Here is an 8,316-nt window from a genome sequence, read left to right on the forward strand (position 1 = left end):
CTTGACAGGGTAGACGCTCAAGAGTTCGAAGCTAACCTCAGGATATGGGGTCAGGCATTCAGTATTGCAGTGAAGAGAAAACTATTCACTCCGATGGTTGAGTGTATTTGGAATTTTCTACCTCAGAGGTCCATGGATGTAGAGTTGTTGACCATATTCAAAACTGAGATCAATAGATTTCTAGATACAAAGGGAATTGCTGAGCCTGGGACTAGGCCGGGAAAGTAGGGTCAGCCATGATCCTCTTGAATGTCTGAGCAGACAGAGGGATCATATTGTTGCTCCTATTCCTTATGTTATATTCTTTTATAGAGCAGCACATCGACCCCTACACAACCACACAAGCCCCTGTCAACACCGCGGGGTCCCACTGACTGGGCCCATTGAAATGAGGCCTTTTGTTTCTCATTTGCATGAACCTTTTTAACTGTCAACAAAGGACGATATAATTAGTCAGTTTCATAATTCGACTGCTGTTGACATTTTGTCTCAAACTCCCTCTTTACCTCGCTGTCGCTCATAGCCCACTCTTTCTCTTTTGCATACCTTGTCAACTTCATGCATGTTTTGAGTTTCGGAGGAAGTGAAAAATAAAGCCACAGCAATTGCGAAATGCAGTCATTTTTCTCTCACACAGGCAAATCCTCCTTCAAACACACTTAATTTTACCTCCGCTGTCCTTTTGTTTGTGAAATTTATCTGAGAAAAAGCTACCGAGGAGGAAGCTGACGAAAAATGTTGGATCGGTAATTACAACTGACTGACGCTTCCTGAGAAGTGAGGCAGTCTGACGTCTGCCAGTGCTCAAACTGTACAATCTAAATACGGCTGACATAATCACAGCTCGGGGCACAAGTATCAGCTTCCAGGTCAGTGTGTCATAGAGGGGAGGATGAAAGATGCACTGCACTATGTCAATTCCAGCCCATTGTGTTCTCCTCGGTTTCAACTTTCTCCAAAACATTTATTTTGGACATGTCGAAAGGCCACAATCGTCAAATGTTGTTGGCCAAGGCCTGTGAGTACTATCTGGCTGGTCAAAACAGGGCCTGATTTCATAGAATCATAGAATTTACAGTGGGAGGGCTGAAGCAGGCCATTCGGCCCATCGAGTCTGACCGGCCCTTGAAAAAAGCACCCTAGCCAAATCCACACCTTCACCCGATCACCGCAGCACAGTAACCCCACTTAACCTTTTTTTTTGGACACTAAGGGCAATTTAGCATGGCTAATCCACTAACCCACACATCTTTGGACTGTGGGAGGAAACCGGAGCACCCGGAGGAAACCCACGCACACACGGGGAGAACGTGCAAACTTCGCACAGATAGTGACCCAAGCCGGGAATCGAACCCGGGACCCTGGAGCTGTGAAGCAACTGTGCTAACCACTATGCTGCCATGCTGCCGTTTCACCAAACGAAATTCACCAGGCCTTGCAAGGAGACATGACAACACAGGCGAAGACATCCTGTTATCAGTACAACTCTGTGGGGGCAGGAAGCCAATCATCTTGGTGATCATCAGAGTTTCTTTTCTTTATTTGTTCACATGATGTGGGCGTCAACGACTATGTTTGTTGCCCATACCTAATGTCCTTGAGACGGTGTTGGTGAGCTGCCCTTTTGAACCACTGCAGTCCATGTGGTGTCGGAACACTCAGGGTTCTGCTCGGAAGGGAGTTCCAGGATTTTGATCCAGCGACAGTGAAAGAATGGTGATATAGTTCCAAGGCAGGATGGTGTGTGGCTCAGGACTGGAACTTGCAGGTGGTGGTTTTCTCATGCATCTGCTGTTCTTGTCTTTGGTCGAGGCCTCAGGCAGAGATAATGCTGTCAAAGGAGCCTTGGTGAGTTGCTGCAGGGCATCTTTGAGAGTAGACACTCCTGCCAGAGGAGGTTCACCAGGATGTTGCCTGGTATAGAGGGTGCTAGCTATGAAGAAAGGTTGAGTAGATTAGGATTGTTTTCGTCGGAAAGACGAAGGTTGAGGGGGGACCTGATTGAGGTCTACAAAATTATGAGAGGAATGGACAGGGTGGATAGCAACAAGCTTTTTCCAAGAGTGGGGGTGTCAATTGCAAGGTGTCACGATTTCAAGGTGAGAGGGGGAAAGTTTAAGGGAGATGTGCGTGGAAAGTTTTTTACGCAGAGGGTGGTGGGTGCCTGGAACGCTTTGCCAGCGGAGGTGGTAGAGGCGGGCACGATAGCATCATTTAAGATGCATCTGGACAGATATATGAACGGGCAGAGAACAGAGGGAAGTACATAGAACATAGAACATAGAACAGTACAGCACAGAACAGGCCCTTCAGCCCTCGATGTTGTGCCGAGCAATGCTCACCCCACTTAACCCACGTAACCCGTATACCCGTAACCCAACAATCCCCCCATTAACCTTACACTACGGGCAATTTAGCATGGCCAATCCACCTAACCCGCACATCTTTGGACTGTGGGAGGAAACCGGAGCACCCGGAGGAAACCCACGCACACACGGGGAGGACGTGCAGACTCCACACAGACAGTGACCCAGCCGGGAATCGAACCTGGGACCCTGGAGCTGTGAAGCATTGATGCTAACCACCATGCTACCGTGAGGCCCCTAGATTTTACAGTGCAGTAGGGGGTCATTCAGCCTTTGGAAACGACACCCTACCTAAGCCCACACCTCCACCCTATCCCCGTAACCCCACCTAACCTTCTGATCATTAAGGGGCAATTTAGCATGGCCAATCCTCCTAACCTGCACATCTTTGGACAGTAGGCGGAAACCGGAGCACCCAGAGGAAACCCACACACACACTGGGAGGAAGTGCAAACTCCACAGAGTTACCCGAGGCCGAAATTGAACCCAGGACCCTAGAGCTGTGAGGCAGAAGTGCTAACCACTCTGCCACTGTGGCAATCAAGTAGGCTGCTCTGTGCTGGGGGCGTTGAGATTCTTCAGTGTTGTTGGAGCTGCACTCATTCAGGCACTGGTGATGACTTCACCACACTCCTGACTTAAGCCTTGAAGATGGTGGACAGGCTGTGGGGAATCAGGAGATGGGTTACTCACGACAGAATGGTAACTCCAAGGGTGTTGATAGTGGGGGTGATTCAGCGATGGTATTGACATTGATTGTCAAGGGGTGATGGTTTAGCACAGTGGGCTGAAGAGCTGGCTTGTAAAGCAGAACAAGGCCAGCAGCACGGGTTCAATTCCCATAACAGCCTCCCCGAACAGGTGCCGGAATGTGGCGACTAGGGGCTTTTCACAGTAACTTAATTTGAAGCCTACTCGTGACAATAAGCCATTTTCGTTCATTCATGGTTATAATTTTTCTTGTTGGAGATAGCACTGGTCACTGCCTGTCACCTATGTGGCGTGAATGTTGCTTGCCACTTATCAGCTCAAGCTCGAATGTTGACCAGGTCTTGCTGCATATGGATACAGACTGTTTTAGTAACTGAGGAGTGGTGAAGGGTGCCAAGTATTGTGCAGTCATCTGCGAACACAGCCACTTCTGAAATAAAAGGAGAAAATGCTGGAATTATTCAGCAGGTCTGGGGGCTTCTGTGGAGAGAGAAACAGAGTTATCGTTGAGGATGGGGGTATTACTGATGCCTCCTCCGCCAGTTAGCTGCTCAATTGGATGTGGCTGGACTGCAGAGCTTTGAGCTGATCCATTGGTTGTGGGATCACTGCACACTGTCTATTGTTTGCTGCTTTCACTGTTTGGCTGTAAGTAGACTTGTGTTGCAGCTTCACTAAGTTGACATCTCAGTTTTAGGTCTGCCTGATGTTTTTCTGACATGTCCTCTTACACTAGCTAGTGTACAAAGACATGGTGGTGCAGTGGTAATGTCACTGGGTAATAATCTAAAGGCTCAGGATAATGCCCTGAGGACCTAGGTTCAAAGCCCACTCCGGTGCTTTTGGAATTCAATTTAGAAGTCACATTTCAGTAACGGTGGCCAAAACAATGATAAACTGTTGTAAAGGTTCATCTTGTTCACTCCTTCTAGGGAAGAAAATCTGTCAACAGTACCAGGTCTGGCCTATGTATGATACCAGACCCACAGCAATGTGGCTGACTTTTTACTACCCTCAGTTCAAGGGCAATCATCAACCAATGTCACGACCAGATCCCACAAAATTATTTCAAAAAAATTGAACCAGGGTTGATATCCTGGTTGATGGTAGTGGAAACGTGGGGGGATATGTCGGTTACAGCTTGTGGTTGAATACAATTCTGCTGCTGCTGATGGCCCACAGCTCCTCATGGATACCCAGTCTTGAGTTGCTAGATCTGTTCAGAATCCATCCTATTTAGCACGATGGTGGTGTCAAACAACACGATGGAGGGTATCCTCAATGTGACAAAATCTTGTTCGCCCATGGTACAAGACTGCTGATAGTCAATGTTGTTCGGCTCAATTTTCAAAGGGCTGTGAAGTCGAGACCCAGTGCGGGTCAGAATCCTGTAACACCTTCCCTGACAGCACTGCGGGTGTACTTGCACGATATAGACATCGGTGGTTCATCGCTGTCACCTTGTCAAGGGCAAATCGGGATGGGCAACAAATGCTCGCCTGGCCAGCAAAGCTGCGAAGGAATAAAAAATGAATGCCGGAGATCAGCTTGGAATCCTGATTCTCGGAAGGTTTGGAATTTTCAAAGGGTTGGCAGGGAAAGGGGAGGCCAGGGGTTATCCAGTTGCCTCCGATTAACAGCCCATTAAGATGGTTTAGAAGCTCGTTACGGGGGTTATCCAGTGGAAAATACTAGTTTTAATCTCTCTTCCTGCAAACCTAATAGTCTGACGCTCATTTATTGCTGGTGGTTGGGCTTGTTGCAGGGACATTAGAAAGTTCCTTGGAATTTTAATGGGCCACTTAGCCCCAGCTCAAGCCCTGCGCCCCCCTCTTATCTCCACGGCCACTTTAATCCGCACTGCCACTGCTGGCCCTGTAAAGAGATACCTGCTCTATTTGGCAAGGCAGCGGCAAGGTCCAAACCTTTGTCACCTGCCTTTGCATCAAACAGGCAGCTCCAACTCCCTGCAGGTGACCGGCACATAGATTTGAGTGCCAAGTACCAGAAGGATGTGGAGGCTTTGGAGAGGGTACAGAAAGGATTTACCAAAATGTTGCCTGGTATGGGGGACATTAGCTATGAGGAGAGGTTGGAGAAACTTGGTTTGTTCTCACTGGAAGGAAGGAGGTTGAGGGGTGACCTGATAGAAGTCTGCATAATTATGAGGGGCTAGACAGAGTGGATAGTCAGAAACTTTTTCCCTGGATGAAAGAGCCAATTACTAGGGGACATAGGTTTAAGGTGTGAGGGGCAAGGTTTAAATGAAATGTTTGAGGCAAATTTTTTGCACAGAGGGTGGTGGGAGACTGGACCTCGCTGCCCTGGGGGGTAGTGGAAGCAGATACCATAGTGACTTTTAAGGGGCTTCTTGACAAATACGTGAATAGGATGTGAGTAGAGGGATATGGTCCCGGAAGGGTAGGGGGTTTTAGTTCAGACGGGCAACATGGTCGGTGCAGGTTTAGAGGGCCGAAGGGCCTGTTCCTGTCCTGTAATTTTCTTTTTCACTTGCCTCACATTTGAATTTTAAAATAGCACCAGAAGGGTGACACAGTTTAGAAGCATGACCCAGAATTGATCTGGGAATCAGGTTTCTGAGCCCGCTTTGAAACTTCAGCCTGTTACTCCTGGTCTGACATATATGCTCAAGACCTGTAGACACCTGAGAAGAAACATAAAAGGGTTAAAGGCTGCGGTCGGCAAAAACTATGTCAATACCATCGGAGGAGGAATTGGACAATGTTTCGAAGTAGTTGCACAATGTGTAGTTAATTGAAGAGCAGCCTTCGCACTCAAAAAGGAAGGTTCCAGCTCACCGCACTGAAAGTATAAAATCTGAGGCACAGGGGTTGACAGGAGAATAACGCAGAGATGACAGAAACAGGAGCTCGATCAGCTGACTGACCAACTCCAGCTACCGACTGGTCATCTGTGGTGTGCTTGTTGGTGAAGGCAACTTTCAGCCACATTGTTCCAAACAGCTCATCTTATATACAAAGCCTAAAAATTCAAACAATAAGTGAAATGCAGAAATTATATAGAACCATGGTCAATCTTGTAACCGTAGAGGAAAAATAACCTGCAAAATAACAAAATAGATTTACTTCACGCACATTAGGAAACTGAGGGAACAATGACATGAAAAGAGAAGTTCAGAAAGCATTCTGAGAGAATGGTGGGAACCTCGTCATCATAGGCAAACTCGTAATAAATGTGGGAATTGGAAATTATAATTGTAAACACAGGGGTTTATGACAAAAATATAACAACAGTCAATCAAGTTGCGCAAGCAGGATGTGTGCACAGATGTTTAATACCGGGTATGTTAAGTAGCTGGAAAAATATATTAAAAGTCGGAAACCGTGTAAATGATGAACTTTTGATAAAGGAAGTCAAACTGTGCAGACAGGACATGAGTGGAAATGGATGATTTTAAATATATTATGTTTATTAAAAGGTTGGAAAATATATATAAAACCTTAAAATCTGCATTAATAATGAACACTTCAATGTTTCTATATTGCTTAAAGACTGGATAAGTTGACAAAATTGCTATTATGGCACTAAATTTTCCATCTCTGCACTCCTAACTCCCTGCTTCCCCCAATAATAATCATGATAATGATAATAATTTTTATTAGTGTCACAAGTAGGTTTACATTAACATGGCAATAAAGTTACTGTGAAAATCAGTCTCTGAGTCTCTGTACTACAGCGCCTGTTCGGGTACACTGAGGGAGAATTCAGAATGTCCAATTCACTTAACAAGCACATCTTTCGGAACTTGTGGGAGGAAACAGGAGCATTCGGAGGAAACACACGCAGACACGGGGAGAAAGTGCAGACCCCGCACAGACTGTGACCCAAGCCGGGAATCAAACTTAGTTATATAAATACTGTGGCTACAAAGGCAGGTCAGAAGTTAGGAATCCTGTGGAGACCAACTCACCTCCTGACCTCCCAAAGCCTGTCCACCATCTACAAGGCACAAGTCAGGAGTTTCATGGAATAGTTTCTACTTGTCTGGATGAGTGCCGCTCCAACAGCACTCAAGAAGCTCAACACCATCCAGGACAAAGAAACCCACTTTATTGGCACCCCATCCACTAAACATCCACTCCGTCCCCCACAGCTAAATAGTGGCAGGTGTCAGATGACCACCTACAAGATGCACTACAGGAACTCAACAAGGCTCCTTCGACAGTACCTTCCAAACCCACAACTGCTATCATCTAAAAGCATAAGGGCAGCAGCTGTACGGAAACATCCCCAACTGGAAGTTCCCCTCCAAGTCACTCACCATGCTGACATGGAAGTATATCACCGTTCCCTCACTGTCGCTGGAACTCCTTCCCTAACCGCACTGTGGGTATACCTACACTACAGGGGCTGCAGCGCTTCAAGAAGGTAGCTCACCACCACTTCTCAAGGGGAATGAGGGGAGGACAATAAATACTGGGCTAGCCAGTGATGCCCACATCCCATAAATGGAAAAATGTTCTAAAAATCGTCCCCTCTCTCTAGTCTAACCAAAATCCCAGGAAAAGTTTTTCTTTCCAATGCAATAGACCCTCCAAAACATTTAAGATGTTGCTTTTGCAAGATCAATACTGTCAAAGCCCGGGACCATTCCCAGTGTTCCTGGCTGCTAGTATGACTCTTGGTGTTGATAACACCAATGGGATCCAACCACTGTCAACCTAATACACCTACAGTGTGAGATTGGATTCCTCGTTAGTATAGTGGTTAGTATTCCCGCCTGTCACGCGGGAGACCGGGGTTCAATTCCCCGACGGGGAGTTTGCACCTCTCCTGGATGAAAACGGCAATCCTTTTCAAAAGTGGCTCATCGGCTGTCAAATCCGCCAAGGCACATTGCCCAAGAGATGCACTCGACGGGGCGTCCTTGAAACATCTCTTTAGGGGCCTCACGGTAGCATGGTGGTTAGCATCAATGCTTCACAGCTCCAGGGTCCCAGGTTCGATTCCCGGCTGGGTCACTGTCTGTGTGGAGTCTGCACGTCCTCCCCGTGTGTGCGTGGGTTTCCTCCGGGTGCTCCGGTTTCCTCCCACAGTCCAAAGATGTGCGGGTTAGGTGGATTGGCCTTGCTAAATTGCCCATAGTGTAAGGTTAATGGGGGGATTGTTGGATTACGGGAATACGGGTTTCGTGGGTTTAAGTAGGGTGATCATTGCTCGGCACAACATCGAGGGCTGAAGGGCCTGTTCTGTGCTG

At 47.1% G+C, this 8,316-nt stretch overlaps 1 non-coding gene across 1 annotated transcript; it reads left to right on the plus strand.

The window, feature by feature from the left end:
- The first annotated feature begins 7,808 nt into the window (after positions 1–7,808).
- On the plus strand, positions 7,809–7,880 carry trnad-guc. The gene has a single exon. It is a non-coding gene; the product is annotated as a tRNA-Asp (tRNA).
- Positions 7,881–8,316: the final 436 nt, after the last annotated feature.

The sequence above is a fragment of the Scyliorhinus canicula genome, chromosome 3 (genome assembly GCF_902713615.1).
Source record: "Scyliorhinus canicula chromosome 3, sScyCan1.1, whole genome shotgun sequence".
NCBI classification, from domain to species: Eukaryota; Metazoa; Chordata; class Chondrichthyes; order Carcharhiniformes; family Scyliorhinidae; genus Scyliorhinus; species Scyliorhinus canicula.